Source organism: Oxyura jamaicensis, chromosome 9, assembly GCF_011077185.1.
Source record: "Oxyura jamaicensis isolate SHBP4307 breed ruddy duck chromosome 9, BPBGC_Ojam_1.0, whole genome shotgun sequence".
NCBI classification, from domain to species: Eukaryota; Metazoa; Chordata; class Aves; order Anseriformes; family Anatidae; genus Oxyura; species Oxyura jamaicensis.
The window spans coordinates 12,913,113-12,931,185 of NC_048901.1; the positions used below are offsets into that span (position 1 = coordinate 12,913,113).

The 18,073-nt window shown below is 39.7% G+C and overlaps 1 protein-coding gene across 7 annotated transcripts in view; it reads right to left on the reverse strand.

Moving 5' to 3' along the window:
* Positions 1-18,073, reverse strand: part of LOC118171631 (glypican-5-like) — a 411,554-nt gene that overhangs the window by 298,729 nt on the left and 94,752 nt on the right. The window lies entirely within an intron of this gene.

Here is an 18,073-nt window from a genome sequence, read left to right on the forward strand (position 1 = left end):
AAGGAAAAGAAGGAAATTAATAAAAATTATTCCAGGTAGAAAAATAAATTATTTTTAAAATCCTGATCAGGCTGCATTCCTACCCGTCCTTCTCCCAATACACCCTGGCCACAAGACTTGTATGCAAAGCCAGGGAAGGGGGCTCTGCCCTGAGCAAGAGGAATCTTTCCTAAGCAGCACCTCTTCTTGATTTCTTAACCCTCCCATGACAGAAAGACATACTGGCTTGTCAGACAGGTTGAGATCAGATCTCTACATGGAGCTTTTAAACAGAAGTGTTTGGAGAGACAGTTGTGCAATGCTTGGAGGAACTTCCCCATCCTAGTGAAAGGAAGCTCCGCAGGAACCAAGAGCTTCTCTGTTCAGGGGCTGTCAAAGCTGCCCTGAAAGGGACATTCACTGATGCTGAAAAAGCTCGTGCTGTAATTTAGTAATGGAGGGCTACAGAGAACGTACCAAGTAGTAATTTAGCAAGGACTAACAGACAGCAAGCCCAGAGACACACAAACCATTAAAACAAAGGCAGCATCAGGTGAAGGGGGCATGTGTGTGTCCAAATTATAGAGGATATGACCTTGAGGGCTGGTTTTCAATCTTCTCTTCAGAGGCCAGGTGGGAGATTTGCTACTTGGGGAATTTCAACATCACGACAGAAGCGATTGCTCAGCATGACAAAGGAGCACCTCACCAAGTTGTTAATCTGATTCTGAACAGGATTAACGAATACAAAGCATTACGAAATTTGGAGTTAATATTCTGTATGTAATGATTCTTCCTATAGGAGGTTCAGGAACATTAACAGTTTCTCTGCAAGACCAGAGCATTAATTTGCCAGCCCTGACTACTCTATTCAGCTACAGTACTAGAGCCAAGCAGTCTGTCAGACTGGCCAACACAAACATCCACCCACATCTTCTAAGAGACAAAAGGGCTGATGGGACCCTGAGGTACACAGAGATATATACCCATCAGTCCCTACATCTGACATTTGATTTAGTTGAAAACCATCAACAGTTCACAAAAATATCCAGGGGATATTCTGAATTTATTTTTGGATCTTATGGTTAACTGGGATGGGGCAAAATGGACTTTGGGAACAGAAAGCAGTCATGGTGAAGGAGCAGCCATGCAGGAAAAGCCAGGGACTGACCCAGCCCCAGGTCTGACAGCACAAAGCAGTTTGCATCGGATGCTTCACACACAGCTGTATGAAGCCCTCAGTTGACAGCTCCAGGGTATAGAATAGCATGCCCAGGGGACCTACCCGCTCTTTCTCAGTCTTTCCTGTCTTTAATATACCACAAGAATTTCTTATTGTTTGTTTTTCTCTTTGACTCTTTGCTCTTCAAATTCCATTTCAGGCCCCTTAGTTTCCTTCTCACACTGCCCACTCCAGCCTGTGCCTCTGTCTCCAGGATTCACTAGTGTTGGATTTCCAGTTTCTGACAGCTATTCCTTTTGCTCGAATAACCTCCTGAACTTTGTGTTTAAGCATATGGATTCACTTGCCTTTCTGCTCCTTCCCTTGCATGTTGCTGTTCCTACTTGCAGTGACAGACTGGCATGCTTAAGTAGCTACTCTGCCTAAACTCAGATTTTAATTTTTATACTTAATCACAGCCATATATTTAAACAGTGTTCGCATTGTTCCAATAATCAAGGGGGGACCCCAAGAAAGTTGGTCATTAAGTTTCCCAGTGTCTATATAATCTAGTCTCAACTTTGACTGTAAAACTCTCCTGGGAACATGAGTTAATTTGCACATTTAAATTCAAGTCTACATAAACCAGACCCAGCGTTCAGCTAGCTGAAGCAACTAAGACAAGTAATATTAGGATCCCTGAATCAACTATAACAGCATCTAAAAAGGCTGTCACGATCACACGGATAAAGACAGCTAAAACAATGTGCTGCTTGTTTGTGAAAGAGGACAACATAACAACTTTCCAAGACTCCCAAGCACTGAAAACTTTTTAGCTTCTTTAGAAATACTGTTTATATAGTTCATATTTATACGTTTATATAAAAATACTATTAACATTTTTGGCAAGATTTGCCATTGACATGCTGGAAGCTTGCACAAAAGTGACATGTACAACTACTACAAAAAAACTATTTCCTGAAATGTTGGCAGACATTTCAATCCATCGCATGTGGGCAACCTAGGACTCTTTCCCAATTTTAACTAACCTGACAAAACAATGCAAAAATTACAGACTGTTATAAAATTCATCCTATTCTCGTCACTGGGGCAGCTCACTGAGCAAAGTCCTGCTCCAGCTAAGGCAATGTTGAAATTAGCCCCCAGTGGGATCCTGCACTGCATGGTTTCAGGGGTCTCCCTCAATCAATAGCCACGTTATCCACAGATTAATGACAAAAGTAAATCGCCATATATCATCCTTCTCACATCTTCAGTATCCTCCATGGATTTACTCCTTCAGCCTCTATGAATTAATCTCCTCCACTCTTCCGGACCATCAATCATGCTCTTTCCCGCTCCAACTCCCTGTCTCCTTACACTGCTGAATGTCTTTCATCTCTGTCGCCGTCACACTTTTGAACAGCTTTCTTAACTCTATTAATACCTATCTCAAGACCATTCTTCTTACACCCATATAACCACTTTAAGTCCTTTCCTAAGGGAGCAAAACACCTTACTGCCACTCCTTTCTCACTTTTTCTTGAGATGTCATTTTGAAACATCATCCCTAAATCGTCATTTCACTTTCCTTGTATATAGTTACCAAATGACTAAATGCTGAATTCATACAGCTTACCCACCTCAACTGTACAGCTGCAAACAGGCTGAAATCCACTCAATAGGAATCAAACATTCTGCATGAAAGTTGCAAAGATTAATGTAATTTATCATGCTTTTAAATGTGCATTTGGTTTTCAATGGAATGTGGAATATATTGATCAGCACAAAATATCTAAAGCATTCAAAAAGATTCAAACGAAGCTCTTCAAAATACAAGGGAATGGAAGACCCCCATTTTATTTCCATGTGATCTTTAATATATGTTTTTTATTTTTTAACCATTAATGAACATTTGATAGAGCTTCAGTAGTTTATTGAATAAAGACAGAAATGCTGGGTTTTGCTAAAAAAAAAAAAATTTAAGGTTGGTAGCGCCTATTTCATTCTTACATACATACTGCAACATGGATGGAAAGGGGAGCACAGTTACACCAAAGACAAAGATACAACCAGTGAAATCCTGTTCATTTTCTTACTCTACATTTCCAGCTACCCTCTGAAAAAAAAAAAAAAAAAAAAAAAAAAAAAAAAAAAAAAAATTTTTTATACAATTTAGTGCCATTCTCATAAGAAAACAATACAACAATACAGTTGCCTGCTAAACACAAGTATAGGACAGACTTCTGCAATGCTTTATAAGGACTTCCACATGGTACCCTAAAAAGAAAGAATCCTCTACTGAAAGACTACCAGACCTACCAATGAACTTATAAACTGTCCTGGCTGTAATGAGACCATGCCATGCAAGCCCTCAGCAGGCTGGAAGGGGAACCATCGGAGGCATAGCTTTCCCTGATTAACAGCTGAAAAAACTGAAAAAGCTGTTAATCTGGGAAAGATTGGCTGACAGGCAGGGCTCAAAGGTTGTGGTAAATGGGGCCACATCAGGCTGGCAGATGGTCACCAGTGGGGTCCCTCAAAGCTCCATTTTAGGGCCAGTCCTCTTCAATGTTTTTATAGATGATTTGGAAGTAGGACTAGAAGGTGTTTTGAACAAATTTGCTAACGAAACCAAACCTGGAGGAGTTGTAGACTCGGCTGAGGGTGGAAAGGCCTTGCAGAGAGATCTGGACTTAATTACTTGTAAGACTCATGTAATTTCAGTGGAATCAGCTACCCTATGGATATGAAACTGTCCCCTGTGATTCCCTTGCTTTTTCTGCTGCCTTGCTCCCCTACTGCCAGGTCTTGACAGGTGAGACGTTCTTCTACTGACAGACTGGCAATTAACCCGCTGCAACAAAAGAAAAATAGAGTAAAACAAAATGTGAAAAATGGAAGATTCATCATACATATCACAGAAAGATCTAAAAACAGCATTGTTTCAGCTGAGATTCTTCTCCCTGTGGTCATATAGTCTCTCCTGTACAAATGCAGTGTTGTTCAGTTATGACTTCAATTTCAGGATTTAATTTCCTCCTCAGAACTTGAGATGTAAGCAGGAAGGAGAGCAAAGGAAAACTGAAATCAAAGAAAAGTCACTACAAATCTTGTACTTTCACCTTGGCTGATGAACCAGGAGCTGCAAACGCTTCAGCTACATTTTTCCCCCGAAGCAAAACTGTCAATTTTAAAATCTCAATTAAAATTTTTCTCCTCAGGAAACTGAATGATTGCTGCTGGATTTTGACTGTTTTCATTTCTCACTACCATGGTTGCCCCTCAATGAAAATTAAAGCTCAAAACATTTCTTAAGCTTCCAGCAAGTTATTTTGGCTTTGTAAACACAGTTATTATCATCATAAGAAGAAAATTACATTTTCAGGTTTGGTTTCAAATGCCACTGTTCTTTGTACAGTGCCACCCACGCCAAGGAACCCTTGCAGCCCCTTCAAAGCCTCGAGCCCCTTGGAATTTCTGAACACAACTTCCAGTGAGGGCCACAGCCAGGATGGCATGATTTGGGTATGTGACGGTGACTTGTACTTCACCTAACCATCATCATCAAAGGAGGTGATCCTCCCCCCTACTCTGCCCTGGTCAGGCCTCATCTGGAGTACTGTGTCCAGTTCTGGGCTCCCCGGTACAAAAATGACAGGGATCTCCTGGAAAGAGTCCAGTGGAGGGCCACACAGATGAGATAGGGCCTGGAGCATCTCCCCTATGTGGAAAGGCTGAGATACCTGGCTCTGTTCAGCCTTGAGAAAAGAAGACCGAGAGGGGAACCTTACTAATGTTTACAAATACCTTAAGCATGGGAGACAGTGGGATCTGGCCAACCTCTTTTCAGTAGTTTGTGGGGACAGAACAAGGAGCAATGGCCAAAAAATGGATCACAAAGTTCCACACCAACATGCGAAAGAACTTCTTCACGGTGAGGGTGACAGAGCACTGGGACAGGCTCCCCAGGGGGGTTGTGGAGTCTCCTCTGGAGACATTCAAGGCCCATCCGGACGCCTACCTGGGCAGCCTGCTCTAGGGAACCTGCTTTGGCAGGGTGTTGGACCTGATGATCTCTCAAGGTCCCTTCCAACCCCTACAGTTCTGTGATCACAATTCTCCAATTTTATCTGCAAGTAAGAGTAATTAACAACCAACCTCAATAAGCAGCTCTCCTTACAAATTAAGGAACAATTAAATAATGGGCTCAAATTCACCAAGCCAGTCTTCAGCAGATGCCATGAGAAAGCACAGGTCTCTTGAATCTGCAGTGCTCTACTTGTATGTCTTTCAGAATGAATGTCTGATGACCAATTTGTCATTTTATCATGCTCCTTTATAGTAATTTAGCTATTATCTCCTTGATATGGGTACTAGGACAAATAAACTACCTGTGCCAAAATATAGCACGTGAATCTTTTGCGCAGTAAGCAAACATTAATGTTTGCCAGCGTTGAAATGCTTGCCTACCATGAGAGTAAGTAGAATAAAAAAAAAAAAAATTTATTTTTTTTAAAGGTCTGTGGATATTTAGGCCAGATTAACATTATTTAACAGTCAACATTGACCTGTGTCACCTACACCTCACACCTACTGACACGATAATTCTTCTATAGGCAATGGTGAGAGAACTTTGAGAAGGCAATTCCGATGTTAGGTTTGTGCATGTGAGAGGCCGGTACATCAACGAGAAGAAAACCACAAAATATGTATTTACTTGTAGTTATTTAGAAAGAGGGAAAAGGTCAGCAAAAGCTTTAAAATTAGTTTGCTGCATCTACAAATTAAGATCCATCAAAAAGCACCCCACCGCAGGGAAACTTTGAAATGTGGTTGATACCCAAATGGTTCTCTAGAATTGCTCAAGTATCAAATTAAATACAAACTTTATTAACGACTGGCACTGATTTTTAATGCCAAAATAAAGGAAATTTCAGTAATACCTTCTCTGCCTCTTTCCTCCTTGGTTTCTTTCAGTAGCCGTGCCTACTGTTGCTGTAATTGGCCATAGAGCAGGGATTTCTGCAGGAAACATTTCGGATCTCTACTGACAGAGAGCATCCCTTGCCTTAAAGTATTTTTCTGTGATTTTTTTTCTACTTCAGAAGGTACACCACACAAGTACTGCTTCATTACCTTTGTTATTGGAGTAGCCTGCAATTTATCCTTATCAAAATTCATCTGACTTCTCTGAGAAGTTCTGGCCCACTTGTGCCTTTGTAGAAGCTGTAGAACCCACTAAAAACTGCATGCACTTGAATGCGAGAAAGGAGACAGTTCTGTAAATGATGCCAGCTGCCATGATTTGAACTGAAATTGCTCTGTGGCATCTTTATGTGGGGAAATTGAAAGAAGTTGGATAAACCAGTTGGCTTCCCCTTCATGCAGTCTGTGAGGTTTAAGGCACTGACAATGCAAACCACAAATTAAGGAATCTTCACTTTTGTAGTTCCACACTACCTCTCCTCGATCTACAGAATTACACCTGCTTGAGTTAAACCAGCTTGGTTTGCATTAGTCTAAATGCAATAGGCTCATTTCAAGCAGCCGAGACACCAATACAGGGACTACATCAACAGAAAAGTTTACCTGAAGGAAGGGTAAGGTGCATGTAGAGCCAGCAAAGCCCCCAGAATAACAAGTGTTGACCAGAAACAGGTCAGGATCCATGCACTACTGTAACGATGCAGATTTGACCAGGAGCAAAACACTGCATTACACTGAGACCCCAATCCTGTCCCTCTTGCAGACCTCAGACAGTTGGCAGGTGAATCTCTCCTCCACACAGAAACGGGTCTGAGATTGTGGCATGATTTCTACCTCTTACAACAGCACAAATAAAAATTCCCAAGACACATATCTATCTACATCAATACGTTGCAGAGATTCACAGAATATCAGAAGAAGGGGAAAGAGAGGAAAAGGTGATGAACCAACTTTAGGTGTCCAAAATCTTACACAAGAAAAAAGCCTATTATCAGAAGCCTTCAATTCACTATTCAAAAATGTACACCTGCACTGAAGAATCGTCAGAAGTGAGAAAAGCTTAAAAATTACCAAGTTAATGAAACACAACTGCCATTTACGAGTCTGTACTAATCCCAGTGGCTTAATCCCAGTGGTGTTCAACCAGTTTTTACTTAATGCATAGCTAGTCCTTTGTTCCCAAATGAAATCAGTCAAGCTTTTGCGAATAAAGATTGAGAAGGAAAAAAAAAAAAAAAGTTATGACTTAAGGAATTGGCCCCAGGATGTCAATTCACTGTCATGAAAATAAAAATGGGGCCCTGTACGCACACAATGCTTATTGGTACTACCAGCAGTTACTTGATATTGAACAGGCATATAAATGCAGCCTTTTTTGGGGGGGGAGGGCTTTTTTTTTTTTTTTTCCCTTTGGCTGCTGTGATGAAAATCCTGTTATAGAAATCATCTTTGCAAAACAAGTAGGCAATACAACAAAGCAGGCTACTAAACATTTAAACGTTTAGGATCATAAAAATTGGCAGAGAAACAAATGCTGAAAAAATGCTCAGTTAGCTTTCCCTGCTTCTGTCACAACTTAAAGGATGTTTCCAGGAATTTTAGGTACTATGTGAGTTTGGTACCTGGGATGCCATGCCCAAGGGCTTGAGCAAGGATAAAATTAAAACAATGACAAGGGGTTATATATTGCACGTAGGGCAATAGGGAAGTCAGAGAAACTCGGGGCTGCAGCAATCTAAAAGTCTGGTGGCAGAAGCCTAGCAGAAGCCAAATAGTCAGGGAAAGGGAAAGAACGGGTGACCAAACTGCGGCCCCAAAGAGAAGCAGAGGCCAGCCTGATACCCGGCCTCGACTGCTCAAGCACAGCCTGACAAGGGTCAACATCTGTCACAAAATCACTTAACAGTGAATAGCATCCAGCATCACTAATAAAACCACAACTCTGATTCTTCTGATAGTCCCATGGACACTCATAGCCAGCGCTGTTCTCCATGTCCAGCGCTCATCCATCTGGACTACTGGGTTTGTGACAGACACAAAACTTTCTTTTTACATTCCTTAATTTGCTTTACAATACAGCAATATATTTTGAAGAACTACTTTGGGTTTGAAAGAAACCAAATATTTTGATGAATTAACAAATAACTCTTATTTCCCAAAAGAATTCTGGAGAAAAGGATATGAAGCTTTGAGATTTACAAGCACGTTAAACTGAAACATGAGTATTTTATTAACTGGTATGTTTTTCACACTAGAGAACTAGACTAGAGAAAATTAGGAAGTAAAGTACTTTCCAAGCACCTTTAAGAGAGAAAATTAAAAAAAAAAAAAAAAAAATGCATAAAACATGCGTGCCTGCTATAATTTTTATGTTTTTCTGCTGCAGAGAGGATGAAAAGCTCAGCTACCGTACTTTAAAATGGTAAACAAAAGACTATTTCTAATTAAAGTGAATATTAGCCATCTGTTATGCAACTCAAGGACCAATTAGAAAAACAATGTCTAATTTGATCAACCTCGACTGACCAGGTTAATCCATGAAAGGATCCAAACAAACGTATAATCTTTTCTAATCGCTATTGGATTAACTAGACTAATCCAATTGGATATATATAGTGTTCTAACACCACCACATTTATTTTAAGTATTCCACTATTTCCTTTATTTATCCTTTTCAACCACATTAAATTATTTTAAAGAAAATGGATTTCCAAAGTTCTGGTATTTCCTTATGAAATAAGAAAAGTCATCCAGTGAGTAAACGAAATGTTTCACAAAGATTCTTCTTTGTCACAGAACACTCATTCCCCATTCGATACTCCACTGAAGGGTCACAAAACTTCACTAAAGAAGAGAGAAATTATTCTGACGCTACAGAGACCTGGAAACACATGCTTGTTTTAATTCTACTTCAAAACCTATCTGAGAAAGGTGGATTAATTACATTTACTAATTTGCTCTGTGAGCCACCTTACCTATCGAGTTTTAGAACGTATGCTCTGCATCCTTACACCACCTACCGGTATTCGCTGGGCAACTCTATTTACAATACAGTTTCTCTGATTCCAGCAGGTATTTAATCCCTAAAATCCTATGAAGTACAAGAACATGAATTCCTTCCCATCTACAGAAAGCCTGCTTACTAATATTGTAAGGAAAAACCAACCTAAAACAAGGCACACACACTGCAGGTAGCCCCAGCAACACTCCTCCATCCAGGTCAACATGGTAACCTCTCTTTTCTGTAACAGCACTGGACAAAGGTGTGTTCACATAAAATTCACAGAAGGTATACATGACAGGTTTGGAGTGAAAAAAATGGAAATTAAACTGGAGACTGAAATGGCAATAGCTTCAAAAGTGAGGCTGATTAAATTTGAAAAGAGAATGCCATGCTACTGGCACTGACCTGTCTACTCCTTTGGAGTCCACTGTGACAACTTAAAAAGTAACTGAAACTGCTTCTGCCAACTGTAAAGAGAAGTTAGCTGGCAGCACTGGAGGGTGGCATGCAGGAACTTCTTAATGCATTTGATAAACTTTAATTTGACTAAATATATTTACATCTCCCCCCCCCCAAAAAAAAAAAAAAAAAAAATCCATCACTTCTCATTTCAGTCTATGAAGATGACTGTGGGTTTCTTAATCTTGTATCATCAGTTCGGCAAGGAGTCATTGCACATTTCACCCAGACCTTACTATTCCACTCTCCCAGTCTGGAGGAGGCTTGTCACTATCTTTTCATTCATAGAACACTTTTCTCTTCTTTCAGTACAAACGCATGCAATAGCAACAGTATTTTATTTACCATTATCTAACTAGGTGTATTGATTAGATCAAATCTGAACACCTTGTTTTGTGTAAAGTAAGTACCAAGCAGAAGGAGACCGCAACCTTTTGAATGTAAACGCTATTTTGTGATTGAATCAAGAGTCTTTAAGAGAATTTAAGAAGAGGAGAGAATTGTCTAGGCTTTTAGGTTGGGATTATCCAAAGATGACTAATGGAACTAGGCACTTAGCTCCCTTAGGCCCTTTTGAGAAACTTCACATTTAATAATTAATCCCACATAGACTTTACCTTTTACAGAATCTTGTGCTCAGTAAATTAACATGGGAGCCAGACTCAATTAGAACAATTATATTTCTGTGTTGGTTGTGGTAGCATCATTAGGGTAGGGTCAACTGCCCTCAACTCCTTAGACTGTAATCCAGAATTACGAGTGACTAGACCGGCTCCTCTGGCAGCGTACAGCTCAGTGCCAAGTCACCAGGCACTGGGGACAGCCCAGCAGCCAGCCTGTGGCAGGTACGCTGCTGCAGCAGCCCTTCCCTTCCAGCTGTCTGAGCGAGCATCAGCCCACTGCTCCTTTGGACTCCAGTGGAGGTACACACAGTTTAGGTGTGGTGCTTTAAGGTCAACTGCATCCTAACAAAGGACTTCCACTATAAAAGGAAGTTCACTTCTTTTACTTGTTTGTTTTTGAGATTAGTCTTTGTTTCCTGATGACAACGTATCCAGCAAGACTTCTCCAAATGGAGCATTGAAGGGTGAAAGCCACACTAACAGGAGAAATAAGTACCTCAGTAGTGTGATTATGCCACAGAAGCATATTCAAGTAGCACTGAGATAAGAGCTACACAGACCTAGTAAGCTCCAGATAAGCAATGGGAATGTGAAGATCTGAGCTGGAGCACAACATGTCCCTACTCATATAAAGCTGATACCACACAACATAGAGACTGTCAAGTACTCCCAACCTGATGTTCTTCTGGGAATCCACTACCTTTTGTATTTCTTAACTTTACCAGATTTTATCTATGCAGTCTTAATGTTGTGTTAATATAGTTTATCTGTCTCTATTATAGATAATATACCCCTTAATGGTGAGAAAAACTGAAAGAAGCATTCATTATATAAAGGAACACACACCATGGTACAAGTGCTTCACAAAATCATTTCTAATACATCTTAGACCTCAGCATGACCCATTTCCAACGGATCCACATAAAACAAACTTTAATTTCCTCTTCCAGTATTTCTCAGGACTGTATCATTCTTTCCCATCACTAACACAAGTACAGCCAATCTTTAACAAATGACCTAGAGGGTTCTGCAACATTTGTTGTAAGTTACTTAATAAAAATGTTTCATTTACAACTGCCTAGAGAACAGCATCTTGATAGCCTCAAAAGGGGTTAAAACATGTAACTTGGATTTCCTAAGGGTTTATATTGAAAGATCAACATAAATAGTAATAAAGACCCGAATTCAACACACACTTAAGATAGGTTGTAAATAAATTGAAAAAAATAAAAAATAAAAAAATAACTCTTGGATTGAAATGGGAGATAGTGAAAAATGAGACAGTTCAATAAAGTGTATTGGAAGTATGCCCAGTTTAAAAATATTTTTCATTTGTACTGTTTCTAACATAAACACATCTTTTTTCCTAATTAAACTGATTACATTAATAATGCACAATTAATTCAGCTGCAAAATTCTTGGGTAAAAATGACACCTACCTATGAATCTTAATTGTATCTCCTCTCTCTAATTAAACAAGCAACAAAATTTAAATGTTCCTTTACAGCTTTCGGTGCAGATTCTCAGTGGTGACAAATCTGAATGGCAGCACCGATTTTCTTGGTGCAAGGCCGATTCGCACCAGCTGAGGGTCTGGCTTTTGGCCAGGAGCTCCATTAGTCTGGTATAAAACAGCGAGCTATTTTAAGGGGACATCCATTTTGCTAGTTCCCTTTCCTACTTCCTTTTTTAAATTTAGGAAACTCTGACATGATTTCACACTGCTTATCTGTACACCTCTATGTTGAACGGAAAAAACACAGGCTGATTACTGAATTTAACACTGTTTTCCTTACTGTGTACCGCCCCTGCCCCCATTTTCCCAGTCCCTAAATCAGGAAACAGGAGTAGGTGGCCTGTTTGAAAGAATCTCCTTGCAGACTACACAGCCATGGCACCCAGTGCTGTCTCGTGCCTATGAACCATTGTGACTATTTCACAAGGAGGGAGATAACAGAAATCAACAAAGGCGATTCACAGAGACAAGGCAGCAGGAAGGGAGAGAGGACATCAGCACGGGACAGGAATAACCACTGACAAAACCAGAGCACGCTCTCCAACTATGGGGGTAACAAGGAATAGAGTACTAAATATTTAATCAGTGCATACAGGGCATATCCTTGGCAGGCATGCACCACAAAAAACTCAGAATCCTAAACTGAACTAAACTCTTGTCAGCAAGGACATAAAGCTGGATGTAAAAGTCTTGACTTCAACAACAGACTTCCAGATGAAAGCAACGATGATGGTTCTGTATAACCGTGCGTGTGCTGACAACCGCGCGTAAGGCTTCGTTTTGGCAGCAACAGCTCTGCACTCCCTCCACAAAGTGACTGCAGGTTTCCACTCCGTGCTGCTGGCGCGTATAGGCTCCCAGCTTTGCAGACTGGCCATAAAGGAGAACGTAACATGCTCGGCATGAATTAACACACTTTGCCAACTGAATGCAGCGTTTCAAGTGGCATGCAGTGACTGCATGACCCGTTGGAACAGGCTACTGAACATGAAGAGACTTAAAATGCTGAATTCAATCAACTTATACTTACATAACTTTTAAATTGTTGTTTTAAATTACTTTGAAGTTAAAAAAAAAAAAAAAAAAAAGGTAGAAAATTGATGATCTGGAGAATTGAGATTAACAGTTACTAAGAATGAATTCATACTTCATCCCTGTAGTGCCGCTGTTGGTGAGGTACCTCCATAAAGCTTTTAAGCTTGTATAGAAGGAAAAAATATTGGCCTTCAATCATTATCTGGTGGCTTTTCAAGGTTGCAACTTCATCACCAGGAGTCCAATGACACCCAAGTTAACTCTGCACAAGACAGCTCATGTCTGGAAGCAATACAGCTGCGTTTATTTTGTCGCCGTACTGCCAGAGTTACTATAGCAGGTCAGTACAAGCCAAGGGATCTCTGAACTTCAGGCTGCAGTGTCACTGACCTTTCTTCTCTCCTTTATAGAGTCAGTGGATGTTCTCACAACTGAATATTACATATGTTTTGAATAATGTATTCTATCTTATTCTTTTACCACATGGGATAATCAAAGCTGACAATGTTCAGAATTGAGGCCCTGACTATTTCATTCACCTCCAAACATAAAAGTTTATATGTTTCATAAGAATATGCATTGACTCTGATAAAATTACATGCATTGAAGCTCTTGTTCTCATGGTATAAAATCTTGTCCCTTTGAAAAAATAATTCTGCACTATTACCACAGGGAAAGAAATGTACTTTTGAAACACTGGGGAAAAAAGTTGTTGAAAATATTTTCAGATTTGTGTTACAGTTAAAACGAAAATGCATTTTTAAAGATAAATTTTGACAAGTAGGAGAAATTTTCATAATTATTGTACTGATTTAAGAAATTCTTTAGGGAAGACCACAGACCACAAATCCTAACAGCCATCCCGGTGTATCCAGCCCTTCTTGATCATATTGAGTATTTCAGGAAGGAATTTGGGCACCAAATTAAGCATGGGCCGTTGGCTGTCAGCTTTACACAAGAATCTGCCTTGTGATCATAGCAATAATGTTAATGAGGCTCCTGGCTAGACTTATTAGAGCCATGAAGATTTTATATATGCAAACCTTCTTAGAAAAACTAGTGTAGGTCAAATGAAACTCAACTCCATGTTAGAAAACTAATTTAAGAAACAAGTTGAAATTATTCTACATCAGCAACTTAAGGCTTCATCTGTACACAGAAGCTAGTGCACAGCATGATGGCGTGTGAATTCGAGGCATGCCAGCCATTCTATCCTAATCTTCTGAGGGGACACTCAGTGCCTCAGTTACACTTCTGTGTTTGAAGCTGAATAGCGAGGGGCTCACAGCACACTATGTACATCCGCACCAGGGCTTCATCACACAGCTTTTTTTTCCTGTGTCCAAGATCACAGACACTGCACAACTACCCAGCAAACCATCTCAAGATGCAGACATGGCTTAAAAACAGCTATTTCTTTTGCCAGTTTAATTACAGGTTCACAATACAAGAGCACACACTATTTTGCAAGAGCAATGGAGGAGGTGACATGGTGACAAGAACAAGCAGCCTGGGTATATGAAGCAAAGAACCACTTCCTTTGTGGATACTGCTGGCTTAGCATCGAAACAAAAGCCTAAAATTAAGCATATGCTGTTTTCAGGCACCCCAGTACCTACAATTATCTTATGTACTAACAAATGCATGCAATAATCCTACAGAAGTGTTTCTGAAAGGCTAAATTTTAACCACAAATGCCAGATATTAGACACATTCTCTTGTTTGCTGATTTGTACCCAATTAAATACTTTAGGATAACATCTGTAAATGGACCTTGTTGTTTGCAAAGTATCAACAGTGAAGAACAACGCTTCAGGTCATTTTGTTAAACATCTGCTGTGTTGGAAAACATCACAGAGCTGGAAAACAACACTATGATGAGAAGATCTGGAAGAGGAAACAATTTTTATTTTTCTGGGAATCCCTTGAATGTTTGAACTTAAATCATATCATGGTCTGAGACTCACAGAAAATATCATGGAGACCATGGAGATACTTTGGAATGGATGCTTGTTTATTCATGCCAGTTTATCAAACCCATACGTATACAACCATCTCCTTTCAGCTACTGTAAGTACTTAAAGCTCTCACAGCTAAGCTGGGTGTACAACTCACAATGCATGATTTAAGGGAAAAAGAGACCAAGTAGCAAACCATACCACTATTGACTCAAATATTTCTTGTAAATTTAACTTGGGTTAAATCTTTAAGCTTATACTTAATTTTACGAAAGCAAATGATCATTTAAAAAACAATGGAAATACCCACTTTATTTTAAACACATGCTAGATCATGCTGGTGTTTCAGGATCGTGAGAATATCCTGTTACTTCTTGTAGTCCGTGCCATTTTTGCATGCACGACTGATTTGTGAAATACAATTTTTACACAAAATTGCTGCATACATTTCAACCCAAGTAAAAACGTATGCCATATGGGATTGTTTAGATACCTTGACTGAGTATGTTACTCTATATGAAACATAATTCTTCAAAGAATCATTAGGATTTTGAAGCTGGTGGAAAAAGAAAAAGATAACGGGAAAAAAAATGAAGTTAGGGTAATTAAAGTTCCTTAAAAATATTTCCCTGCCTTTTTCTGCATCAGAAACAGTTTTATGGTCAACTCTGTAAGTCAAGGCTAGGCTTGCAAAACATATGGGATTTTAGGTAACTGCAGGAGAAAGCAATCAGCTGCCTGCTTTGCCAACCCTGTAAGAAACATCTTTTGCCATACAGTACTGAAATGCTCTTGCACGTGCACACCCACACACAGTGCCCAGTTTGGGTTTAATTATTCTTCACCTGGTTTGATACTGAACCCAAATCACCATCCAAAGTTCCAGCCAGTGTCTCCACAAAGCAGAATTTAATCAACACACACTGCAGGTAGACATCGGCAAACAAACACTACTCTCTCTTCAAAATCATGATTCAAGTTTCCATTACAGAGAAGTTCCCTTTAAAATTCAGTGTGTGAAGACCAACAAGTTAGGGAAGGCCAAAGAAACGGATAACAGCCTTCTAAACGGCAGAAGCTTTTGTATGCCTATCTTGCCTCGAGTCCTCTTTTTGGACTACAGAAAGCCCACAGAACTGATCTCCACACCTATTCAATGGAAACGAAACAACTTATATAAAATGTGGATTGTTTTCAGGTAGGCATAAGAAAAGTAAAGTCATATGATTCTATCATTCATACCAAAAGAAAGTCTCTCAAGAGCACTCAGCTCTCAACCTGATTATTCATGCTATATTCACAGGGCAGTGTCTTCAGAAAATACTTGGAAATGGTGGAGGATAAGCAGCTGAAAATAAACCTTCACTGAGAAGAAGGTAAAGATGAGATTCTTAGATGCATAAACTGGAAAGCAGAAGTGTCATCTGTTTTATGACTGCTCCTGGAGTCATGTGTGCTTCCAAAACTCAGGAACCATGGTGATATATGAGAAAGTGTTAAAGGTGTAATTACAAAACAGGAAAAGATACTTTTAGTGAACAACTCAAGGACCTCATTTTATTTCCTCCTCCTAAGGGTAACTTTGTGAGTTTACCACGCAACACTTCAGACAGCTTCTGCTTAGTAGAGTTGAAGCCGTGGCTTTGCAAAATATTAACTCATGCAAAGAAAAATCAACAAAACAGCAGCTGAGATGTCTATGTGACTGATCAGCTCACATCAAGTATTTATCAGAGGCCTCCTCAGTTCCTTTTTATATAGTAAGGTTATTAAGACCTGCACTTTTTATCTACTTTATGAAACCTATACCAGGCCAAAATGGAAAGCACGAGTGGTATGTTTTTACAAAGCTAAAGCATACCCAACTTCTTACATATTGCAGCTTCTTTTTTCCCTAAGAATACAAAAACTACTACAGAAAATATGATGTTCTGGCTTCATTTTTTTTGTATTTATCAGAATCAGAATTTACTTCAGAATAGGAAGTAAAAGCTAAGCAGTGACACCCTACTTTACCAATGTACCAGACATGGCCATTTTTACCATTCACCTCTTCAGAACACAAAGTGCAGAGCAAGAATTGACCAACTGATAGCAGGTGATGCAACTTCTCCCCAGACTTCAGTTAACTACTTACATAGACTGTAAAGCTTAAAAACTGTTACAGGAACCACCTCTGTGCAGTTACACAAATTCTGAGGTGGAACTCCATTTCTGAAATCCTGCAGACTCAGGGCTTGTCCTTGAAACCACAACCTATCTTCTAGATATCCAGTCCTGGCCTACAGCGGAACAGAGAATCCAAGCACAACTACATTCTGCTAGTGATTAACGTAACCTATAAGCACATACCTATCTTGCACTCAACTTATTTAGGTTCAGCTACAACCACTGTGCTAAACCACAGACTCAACATACCGTTCTTTGGCCAGAGTTTAAATTCAAGCCTTTCTATAGATGTGCTTCCTCTAAAGCTACCCTTGTATCACAGAAGTTAGAATTATTTTCAATAGTATCTACTTTAATCATACTTAGAGCTCATAGCTGTTGAGCCCATAGTATTCAGAGAAGATGATATTTTTAAGAAAAGCAATTGCTGTAACATACTGCCTGAATCAATTCTTTGGCCCCATTGAAAATGTTGTCTTCATACTTTTTTAACTCCCAAGGATTTCCCATGACAATCTCTTTAAAATTTTAAGCCAGTTAATTTAAAAGGGAGAGAAAAAAAAAAAAAAAGAAACTGTTGCACAAACACACTAGAGATGAGAGCAGACTGTGTGACAATGACCAGCATGGATGAGGGACAAAGGACAGATGTTGTTGCTGAATCAGTACAGCTGCAGAAAGTCTACAGTTCAAGCTTTCCACACTTCTGTTTCAATCTCTGCACTGACACAGACATACAGTCGCCCCTTTTTTTTCTTAACCACAGTACCCTGGTTTCTCACCAGCACTCACACTCCACTTCCACAAGGGAAATGCCCCTCTCCTATTGACGTGACCTTGCTGCGTGTCACAAGCATAATATATTCTGCTGCATGTGTTAATTGCAGCTACAGATGAAGGGAATGGCACCTTGCTGTTACCTTACCTGCCATATAGATCCTCACACATTTTCTACCACCAGTATTCCCTTCTGCCCTTTGCAGTGGATAAGACTGCAAGACCCTGGCTTAACACATCATGTTCAATTATAATCATGATCTCCATCCTGGCAGATACACTGAGCTAAATCCTGAGGCCCTACTGATTTAAAGCAGGGTTTTCTGTGTCTCTGTTTGTTTTTTGTAAAACGTTATAGCAAAGCTCAGTCATGGTTATTTCAGAGGTGTGGACATTTTCCTA